Below are 11,156 nucleotides of genomic sequence, written 5' to 3'. Positions count from 1 at the left end.
TCTTCCAACTCATGTATTAATGATTTTGGTAAAACATCTCCCACCATTCCCACTTCCACTTCACCCCTCTGTTCGTTCCAAATACCTGTCCAGCTGAGCCTTAAACTTATTTAGGCTATCAACCACCACCACAAGGGATGGAAGTCTGTTCCACCAACCAACCACCCGCTGGCTAAAGGCAAATTTCCTCACGTCTATCCTACATCTGTCTTTCCTCAATTTGAATTTATGCCCTCTCAGGTGATCTTTCTGAGCTAGAGGAAGAATCCCATCAGCATTGAGCATGCTCAAACCATTCAAGGCTTTATACACCTCTATCAGATCACCTCGCTGGTGCCTAGTCTCCAGACACTGTAATTTGCAAAACTTAAGCCTTTCTTCGTAAGAGCACCCCTTTGTTCCATTCACTAATCTTGTTGCCCTTCTCTGTACTCGTTCCAGCAGCTCTACATCCTTCTTGAAATGAGACCTCCAGACCTGTATACAGTACTCTAGGTGTGGCCTGACCATTGCCTTATACAAGGGAATAATCACCTCCTTAACCCTGCTGGAAAAATTCCTGTATATCATTGACAATACTCCATGAGCTACTCTTGCAGCCCGTCTGCACTGCTCAGAGAACTTCATATCTGCCTGCACAACCACCCACAAGTCCTTTTCATTCTCTACCACTGTCAGTGTAGTACCACATAGTTGATACGTTGCTCTGGGGTTGCTGTTTCCCATGTGTAGTACTTTACATTTGTCAATGTTAAACTTCATTTGCCACCTCTCAGCCCATCTGCTCAACCTTTCTAGATCCTGTTGCAGCAGCATAGTGTCAGTGGTGTCCTTGACAACCCTGCCAACCTTTGTATCATCTGCAAACTTGGACATTAAGCTTGATATACCATCATCAATATCATTTATAAATACAGAAAACAATAATGGACCCAACACTGAGCCCTGAGGGACTCCACTAATAACATTAGTCCACGATGAGCAGTCCCATTGCAATTACTTCTACTCTTTCTAAAGTAACAGAGAAATCAATTAACCGCCAACTGGTGAGTATGGGCTTGGCACACCCAGGGTCCTGAGCTGGATATCATCATTCTTCTCTTTCTTGGTGATTTCCTTTTATTTCTCTCTCTCTCTCTCTCTCTCTCTCTCTCTCTCTCTCTCTCTCTCTCTCTCTCTCTCTCTCTAGTCACAGGATAAATCAATTTTTTTTTTTTTTTTTGGCTGGCGCAGTATAAACCTCAGGCTTCCTTGCACCTTATGGCTAATAATAATAATAATAATAATAATAACTCTTAAACTACCTAGAAATCTTCCGTCTGATCAACGATCACCAGTATAGATTCCATCAGTGTCGATCCACTTGTGATATTCTGGCTTATGTTACCTATTTATGTCTTGACATCTCGAAGGCTTTCGATCGTGTTTGGTATAAACGTCTTCTAAACAAGCTTCCATCTTAAGTCTGCCAACTGTTTTTCGTAATTGGTTATCCAGTTTTCTCTCTGATCGCTCACTGAGGATGATGGTAGATGGCTCTCTGTCTTCTAACTTCTCCACTACTGCTGGTGTCCCCCAAAGTTCAGTTCTTTATCCCAATCTTTTCCTCTTGTATATTAATGACCTTCTTCCGTTGACTGGAAAACCTATACATAGTTTTGCCGATGATAGCACAATGCATTACACTTTCCAGTTTGAGAAACCTTGCCCTGCTCAATCAGCTTCAACATCTCGAATTTCCGCTACTAATTCCTTAAATGCCGATCTCCAGGTAATTCTCCAGTGGGGCAAAGACAACTTAGTTGATTTCAACCCTTCTAAAACTCAGTCTTGTCTTATATCTCGGAAAAAAGGATTCTTCTGTTCCTATGCTTATCTTTAGTGACACTCCGATTTCTAGGCAAAATGATATATCTCTTTTGGAGATTACCCTGACTTCTAATCTCTCTTGGCACAAGCATATTACAAATATTGCTTCCTCTGCATCTAAAAAACTTGGTATTCTCTTTCGCTCTCGGCGTTACTTTTCTTTCAAACAGCTCTTCACTGTGTACAAATCGCATATCCGTCCTACCATGGAATATTGTTCTCACATCTGGGATGGTGCCCCCAAAACCTCTCTCAGGCTTCTAGATTCCATTCAGAAGAGGGCAGTTAGGTTAATTAATGACTCCACTCCAACAGTCTCTCCACTCGCAGTCTCATACACGTACTGTTTCTGCAGATACTTCCATGGACACTGTTCTTCTGAATTGGCTTCTATAATTTCCGATCTCTCTTTCAAAACAGTCCGACCACGTGCCGCCAACAGGCAACATCCGCTTACTGTCCAATTTCAAACTCACAGAACAACTTTTCATCTTCCTCGTTTATTCATTCAACTGTCGTTTTGTGGAACAACCTTCCTTCATACGCATTTTCTGAAAATTACAGTCTACAGAAGTTCAAGTCCAATGTCAACAAATATCTTCTTTCATCTTCTCAACCTCCAACCCAAGCATGGTACTAAGTACTATAGGTTCTAATGCCTCTCGTGTTTGGGGTTTTCATAGAAAAAAAAAAATCCAACTGTATGTCAATGTAATTTTCACTGCCTAAAATCCCATGATCAGAAGTTTCTTGCAACCCATAAGTACAGAGACCATTCTCGACAGGACAAAACGGATACAATCTCATTTCAAGACCATGTCTTATTATAAGAAAGGTAGCATTTATAGCAAATTTCTGCCTGGTCTTCACTTCTAAAACATCACGAAGTAGAAATACAGGTTGCACATATCAATTCTGACAATTTTCTCTTTGTATCACCTTTAAGTTCTCTTGTATGCACCTTTCAACGATAGTATGAATAATATATCTGGGAAGTTTTCCTGTAGGGCCTCCATAGACATCGTACGACATGCACTGGTTATACGTAGGAGAGCAAATTGTTGTCTTACACTTTTCGGACGGAAGCAAAACCAATTTGTAAGGAAAATGACGCATCACGTCACTTCCTAAATGATTGTAATACAGTCAAAACATCTTTTGCAGCACCTACTTCATTTTCAGACTGAAGCAAAACCAATTGGTAACGAAAATGTAAGTAGCAAGCGTGAGCGCACTACTTGCTCAACCGAATCTACGTTAGTAACTACATTAGCGTCATTTAGGAAGTGACATTATTTCCGTTTCACATTTTCGTTACTAATTCAATAGAGTAAGTATGATAAAAAAGAAGTTAGCATTAGTTGAGGCATATGATGCAAAAAAGAAAAAAAAAAAAAACATTCCCATTTCTCTCATCCAGTCACTCCAAATGTTTGTAGTTCAGCCTTAAATTTATTTAAGCTATCAGCTTCAACGACAACAAATGAAAGTCTGTTCCTGCAATCAACTACACACTGGCTAAAGGCAAACTTCTGCACATCTACACTGATGAGCCAAAACATTATGACCACCTACTTAATATGATATTGATCTTCCACGTGCAGCCAAAACAGCTCGTACCAGCGAGGCATGGATGCTACAAGAATTCTAAATGTGTCTTGTGGTATCTGGTACCAACACGTATCCAACAAATCCTTTAACTCCTGTAAGGTCCGTGGTTGAGATGCCGTAAATTGCAGTTGGTGCTCCAATACAAACCACAGATGCTCGATGGGATTGATGTCTGGGGAATTTGGAGACCAGAGGAATACCTGGATTCCAAATTCCCCAGTCTCGAACAATCCGGGCGGTGTGGCATGGCGCATTATCCTGCTGAAAGACGGCACCGCCAGAGGGGAAGCCCATAGCCATTAAAGGGTGTACCTGGTCAGCAATGATGTTTAGGTATTTGTGTTTTTGTATGAGCGGCTCCTAGAACAAAAGTTCATCTCCGCCTCGTTGCTCTGTTCAGTTTTTACAGACTCTGTCAAGGTAAGGCCGGTGTGTGTCATGTGTTGGGGGGAATGGTGTTCATCCCGCACACGATCGGAGTCCCGTGCTGGTTTAACGTGATAATGGAAAAAGGTAAGAGAGAGAGAAAAATAAATAAAAAAAAAAAATTTTCATCCTCTGCACGGAGAAAGTGATAGGACAGAAAAGATTTGTCTGAGAGCTTGTGTGTGTTGTGTAGTGGAGTGTTGTTTTGGCCTTTTGGCTACCAAGAAGCAGCGGTCACCTGGACAATCGCCTCCAGGTATACTGTCCCTAGCCGTAGGAAGGCAAGGCCTTCCCTACTATCTGCTTCCTCGCCTCCCTGGGGAAGAGTTTCCTAGGGAGGAAAAAAAATAAGTGCAAAGTGAAGGGGGAAAGAGAAGAGAGGAAATAAAAAAATAAAAAAAAAAAATTTTTTTTTGTTTATTTTTTTTTTTTTTGATTTCCTACTATTATTTATTATTGTTTTTTTTTTTCCTCTCTCCTGCTGTGCCCTGGGCTGGAGCTCCCCAGGCCAGTCCAGCAATCCCTCTCTCTCTCTTTTATTTATTTTTATTTTTTTATTTTTATTTTATTTTTAATTTTTTTCAAAATGTTTATTATTATTATTTTTTTTCCCTCTCTAACAATTATCCTGGATTGGGGCTCCCCTGGGCCGAGGGAGTCCCCCTCCTCTCTTCTCCTTCCCCCTTCACTTTGCACTTATTTTCTTTTCTTCCCAGGGAGGAGGGCGAGCAGATAGTAGGGAAGGCCTTGCCTTCCTACAGCTAGGGACGAGTACCTGGAGGCGGTTGTCCAGGTGATCGCTGCTGCTTGGTAGCCAAAAGGCCAAAGCACAACACTACACTACAGAACACACACACACACACACACACACACATAAGCTCACAAATCTTTTCTGTCCTATCACTTTCTTCCATGCAGAGGAGGAAAACTTTTTTTTTCATCTTTTTTTTTTCTTCTTTTTTTTTCTCTCTCTTACCTTCCTTTTCCACTATCCCGTTCAACCGGCACGGGACTCCGATCCTGTGCAGGATGAACACTTTTTTCTTTTTCTTTTTTATTCTACATGACACACTGGTCTTACCTTGACAGAGCCTGTAAAAACTGAACAGAGCAACGAGGCTGAGATGTGTTCTAGGAGCCGCTCATACAAAAACACAAAAATACAAACACCTAAACATCATTGCTGACCACGTACACCCTTTAATGGCAATGGTCTTCCCCTCTGGCTGTGCCGTCTTTCAGCAGGATAATGCGCCATGCCACACCGCCCAGATTGTTCGAGACTGGTTTGGGGAACATGAGGAAGACTTCCAGGTATTGTCCTGGCCTCCAAATTCTCCAGACATCAATCCCATCGAGCATATGTGGTTTGTATTGGAACACCAACTCCGATCTGCGGCATCTCAACCACGGACCTTGAAAGAGTTAAAGGATTTGCTGGTTACATGTTGGTACCAGATACCACAGTTCATGATTAGTAGCATGCACTGGTTGGAGGTTGAGAAGACAAAAGAAGATATTTGTTCACGTTAGACTTCAACGTCTGTAGACAGTAATTTTCAGGAAATATGTATGAAGGAAGGTTTTTCCAGAAAACGGCAGTTGAATGAAAAACGAGGATGAAAAGTTGGTTTTATGAGTTTGAAGTTGGAAAGTAAATGGATGTTGGCTGGTGGCGGCACGTTTCGGACTGTTTTGAAAGAGAGAGAGAGCGAGAATTATAGAAGCCAATTCAGAAGAACAGTGCCCATGGAAGTATCTGTAGAAAGGGCATGCAACAGAAATAATATGTCTATGAGACAGAGAGTGGAGAGACTATTAGAGGTGAGTCATTAATTAACCTAACCGTTCTCTTCTGAGTGGAATCTAGAAGCCTGTGAGAGGTTTTGGGGGTACCGCTGCAGACGTGGTAACAATATTCCATGGTAGGGCGGATTTGCGATTTGTACAGAATGAACAGCTGTTTGGAAGAAAAGTAACGCCGAGAACGAAAGAGAAAACCCAAGTTTTTTAGATGCAGAGGAAGCAATATTTGTAATGTGCTTGTGCCAAGAGAGATTAAAAGTCAGAGTAATCCCCAAAAAAGAGATATATCATCTTGCCTAGAAATTGGAGTGTCACTAAAGATAAGCATAGGAGCAGAAGGATCCTTTTTGCGAGATATAAGACAGGACTGAGTTTTAGGATTGAAATCAACTAAGTTGTCTTTGCCCCACTGGAGAATTACCTGAAGATTGGCATTTAAGGAATTGGTAGGGGATATTCGAGAAGTTGAAGCTGATTGCGCAGGACAAGGTTTCTCAAAATGGAAAGTGGAATGCAATGTGTTATCATCGGCAAAACTATGGATAGGATTTCCAGTCAATGGAAGAAGGTCATTAATATACAAGAGGAAAAGAGTGGGGGAAAGAACTGAACCTTGGGGGACGCCAGCATTAGTAGAGGAGTTAGAAGACAGAGAGCCATATACCATCACCCTCGGTGAGCGGTCAGAGGGAAAACTGGATAACCAATTTTACAAAAAGCAGTTGGCAAACCATAAGATGGAAGCTTGTTTAGAAGACCTTTATGCCAAACACGATCGAAAGCCTTTGAGATGTCAAGAGCAACTGTTTGTATTTCATCGAATGTTTCCATTGAATTTGTCCATAAATGGGTAACATAAGCCAGAATATCACCAGTGGATAGACACTGGCGGAATTGTGAAATGTTCAATAACTCTCCTGTTATAAATTTTAATAAAAATTGAAGTTTTACGTAAACAAGGGCACATATATTTACGATTGCCCATGAATTGTAGAATATGCCGATTAATGCCCCCTGTTTATTTATAACTTCCAAATATGAGGCAGAGAGGAATTCCTCAAGTAACATTCCTCTATCATCAGTTTCCTCATTGCCCCAAAGAGTGGAATTGGAAATAGAGTACACTGCTACGGTTATATGGCTAGCTGGTAACAACTCACCTCTCTTAAATAATTTATAAATAGTTCTATTGGTTCCGAGTGTTTACTGTAGGAGACAAAATAGACACTGCCAAATCCTCCAATCACCCCACAACATATTATATGTTCATTTGAAAGACTTGTCACTTGGCAAGTCTTTCAAATGAGCTTGCAGCAGCAGCAGCAGCTCTTCTGACAGGTATTGCTACCTTAAGCTGCACCCCTTCAGATAAAATCCAATAACCTTGGATATCTCCAAAAACTTCATATGGTTCTTGGAACAAGGCAATATCTGTGTTTCCCCCTTTTCCATCTCAAAGTTTAATTGAGCAGCCACTCTTTGCTACTTGTGCATTAAGTTGAATAATGTTAAAAAGACTAGCCATAAATAATTTTATGGCTCAGGGCACAGAATTAGAATGTTAAATACTGGATGCCTCTGTAACTCAACAAAATTTCGCCTGTTTAGCCAGCCAGAGGAAACCCCTGACTGCTCAGCCCAAACTATGTGGAAGTAGGGCTGCCTGCTAAACTTGTCACACAACACACAGTAAGAATTAGAAAAAGAAAAATATTAAGTGAAAATAAATTTCACTTTTTAAATCGCCAATTCACTCACTGAACAACATTTCCCCAGATTATCCCCGGGGGCCACTGTGAAGGTATTCAGAATGATTTTTTTTATAAAAGGGGCCTAGCATGTAGTTTACATTCATGTGTGTGTATGTTTTTTACGTCAGGCCTCTTTACCACCAGGGAGCAGCCATCATCTGGACAACTGCTGCCCAGCACTCGCTCTGGCACATGGAGCCGGTTCTGTTTTCCTTACTTTATCAGCATCCACTGGAGGTAGTGTTAAATCAGTGGATGCAGAAACCCCATACACAAGTAGACCGTACCACTGAAATCTTGGTCCATACGCACCAGATCTAGTTTTTGCCAGCAAAACACAACCTATATTAAGCATCCACTGCCACCTTCCTAAATAGTGGATACCATGGACTCATGTTGCTCATCAGCACACTCATTTCTAGTTTCCAACTAGTGTGCACCTTCTACTGTGGAACCCCATACATCTAAACGCTCGACGCATCGCTATATGGGATAGTATTTTGCAATGTCAACTGTTGCATAGTGACCTGCTGTTGAGCCCGTACAAGCTGCATCCTTCGCTTACCACCTTGTGTAATCCTTTAGTCCTTGTTTGTTGTTTGTTATTCGGTTTTTAGGAGCATTAGCAACTAAGGCCATATTACTCCGGGATATGTGGTGGTCATTCACTGACCTTTCCGCATTCTCCGTATTTGGTGGTGACGGGCTCGAACCCCGGTCTAATCAAGAAGGGTGTGCTACACACTGTTGCTCCTTCCCACCTGGCTACAGAGGCGCCTCCTTTAGTCCTGTCGGCGGAAAGTGGTTTGACCCATTCAACACTTCTTGTACACAACCACAGTAGGCAGTGAAGAACCGACATGACATGTCATTTCCAATATGGAAGCACCCGACGCACAAGTTCACTCAATCATGCCCTTTTGAAACTGTGTCTCTTAACTACTGCTTAATCACCTTGACTTGCACGACCAGGTGCAAATTACGGCTGCTCTAGTGTAGGAAATTGTTCTTTTAATACTACGAGGAATGCGGCGTAGTCCATTACGGATCGGGTTGTAAAATTCAGTGACCACTAAGTGCATATAGCATTACATTTAGACGCATTAAACTTCAGTTGCGATTTTTTTTTTTTTTTTGGGACAACATATGCAACTGATCCATCATTGAAGCATCAAGGCTATCAAATCATCAGCAAACCGAGTATTTCCCTTGAATCTTATGCTTGTCAATATCATTTATGAAAATTAGAAATAAGATAGCTGAGCCAGAGAGACTGCACTTCTTACACCAGTCCATCCTGAAGAAGCCATTTTTTGACAACCCTATCTGCTACTAGCCAGCTTGTAATCCAGTTCAGAATCTTACTAGTAACTCCAACTTTATTATCATTATTAGCCTTATGGTGCAAGGAAGGCTGATTTATGCTACACCAGGCAAAAAAAAAAAAAAAAAACCTGAATTACCCTGAGAGAGAGAGATGTAGAAGGGAATCACCAAGGAAGAGAAGAATGATGATGTCCAGCTCAGGACCCTGGGTATGCCAAACACATACTCACCAGATGTGAGCCCCTGGGGTTAATTTCTTCTGGTGCCTCCGTAGCCAGGAGCAGCAGTGCGTAGCACACGCTTCTTGATTAGACTTGGGTTCGAGCCCATGACCACCAAATACAGAGAATGCAGAAAGGTCAGGGAATGACCACCGCATATCCCCGGAGCAATATGGCCCTAGTTGCTAATGCCTCTAAAAACCAAATAACAACAACCAGCTTCTTCAAGTTTTCATAGCAGCGGTCCAGGAATGGCAAGGGCAGTAACAAAAACTTTATTGAAGTTTTGATGTTAAAATTTTTTACCTACATCCAACTGTTTAATGACTACACCATAGTAATTTACCAGAATGGAAAGCCATAACCTCCCTCTTAACAAACCCTTGATGTATTATTGTCGGTCATGATGGCACCCTTAACTATAGACTCGATCTCCCCTACCACAAAAGACAAACTCACTGGACTCTATCTAGGTAGGTACTCACTTCCTCTTTATCGCCACCTTGTGGTTTAAAGCCCAACTCCTCTCTCTCTCTCACTCAGACCATAGACCAAAAAAGTAACGAGTCACAGTACATGATCTACCAGTAGGACGATCGTGCCTGGATGTGTTGGCTTCCTGAAGAAAGCTACCTGCCAGACTGTATCATCCTGACAATGAAGTTTGGCAGATGCAGCATGACGGTCTGCATCAGTTTTTCATGGTTGGCCTGCAACCATTGGTTAATTTGAACAAAACCATGAATCACATTGGTCCACTAGATATGAATGGCATAACTGAGAGAAATTGTTCACACAAAACATAAATATGGCACGTGGGGTAAATCGAATCTATTCAATTATAGGAAGTGAGGCAGAAAAAGAAATATGCAAAAATTCAGCTATAAGCATGAGAGCATCCTGGGATGCTCTCATGCGTATAGCTGAATTTTTGCAGAGCAGGTCCTTATGGCAGGAGATGAGCAAATGTAGCCTCAATTCACAAAGGATTAGAAGGTAATAAGTAATTCCATATCTGTAAGTTTCACTTCTGTTCCAGGAAAAATAATGGAGCCACTGGTTAAAGAGGTAATGCAGGATCATCTGGACAGGAATACAGTTATATAGCAGTAATAACAAAGATTTTTTTTTAAGGGGTGATCGATCTCGTCTGACCAATCTGATTAGATACTTGACATAGTAACAAAGAATCTGGATACAAAAAATAATTTTGACATCGTGTACTTAGATTTCAGAAAAGCTTTTGCAGAGACGAATCAAGGTATTTCTGTGCCCCGGGCAGTATCAAAAGAAAATTGCAGAAAAATTTTTCAGCAGCCTTTACTAAGGATATATATTTTTTGCCTCATTGTTCTTGTTTTTGAAGGGGCCCTTGCCCAGTGCCCCAGATAAGAGCACTGGTAGCCTGTACCTTCATCTGGCACCGAGCTTTTGATACTGTTCCACATAAAAGAATGTTTCAGCCACTTAAAAAAACATTACCTGCATTTTCTGTGCAGGGTTTGGTGTAGAATTAGAGTTAAGGTACCGCTACGGATAAAGGGACGATCGAGTGAGAGAAGCCAGAAAGTAGTTATCAATGGGCACTGATCTTCTTGGACTAATTTTATTAGTAGGAATAATTCAGAGGCAGAGCCATGCCGAGGGTGAGGCAAACGAGGCTCTTGCCTCAGATTAAAAGCTGAAAGGGGTGCCAAAAGAGAGATTAAATAATTGCCAATGTTGCTATGGTTAACAGTAGGGCGCAATTTTTCATTCTTGCCCTGGGTACTAAAATGGCTTGGCACAGTTCTGCTCCAAGGTTCAGTGCTGGGCTCAGTGTTGTTTTCAATTTTTACTGATGAAGGCATATCAGGTTTAATAACTAAGGTGAAAGATACAAAGGTTGGCTTATGGGTAGCAGTAATGTTATTCTAGGATTGCTACTATCAATAAGCAGTATTCCCCCCCCCCAACACACATACACTCAGGATAACGAAAAAGACCTGGGGTATAATTGTGCAGTCAAACATGAAGTTCTCTGATCAGTGCACACGGGTTTTTTTTTATTATTATTATTATTGTTATTATTTGCTAGACTGAGGCTTATGCTGCACCAGCCAAAAAAAAAAAAAAAAAAAAAAATTGAACTACCCTGAGAAAGAGA

Source organism: Mastigoproctus giganteus, chromosome 13 (assembly GCF_048544385.1).
Source record: "Mastigoproctus giganteus isolate SK-2022 chromosome 13, ASM4854438v1, whole genome shotgun sequence".
Taxonomy (NCBI): domain Eukaryota; kingdom Metazoa; phylum Arthropoda; class Arachnida; order Uropygi; family Thelyphonidae; genus Mastigoproctus; species Mastigoproctus giganteus.
The sequence above is the reverse complement of the archived record's forward strand: the minus strand, read 5'-3'. Positions refer to the sequence as shown.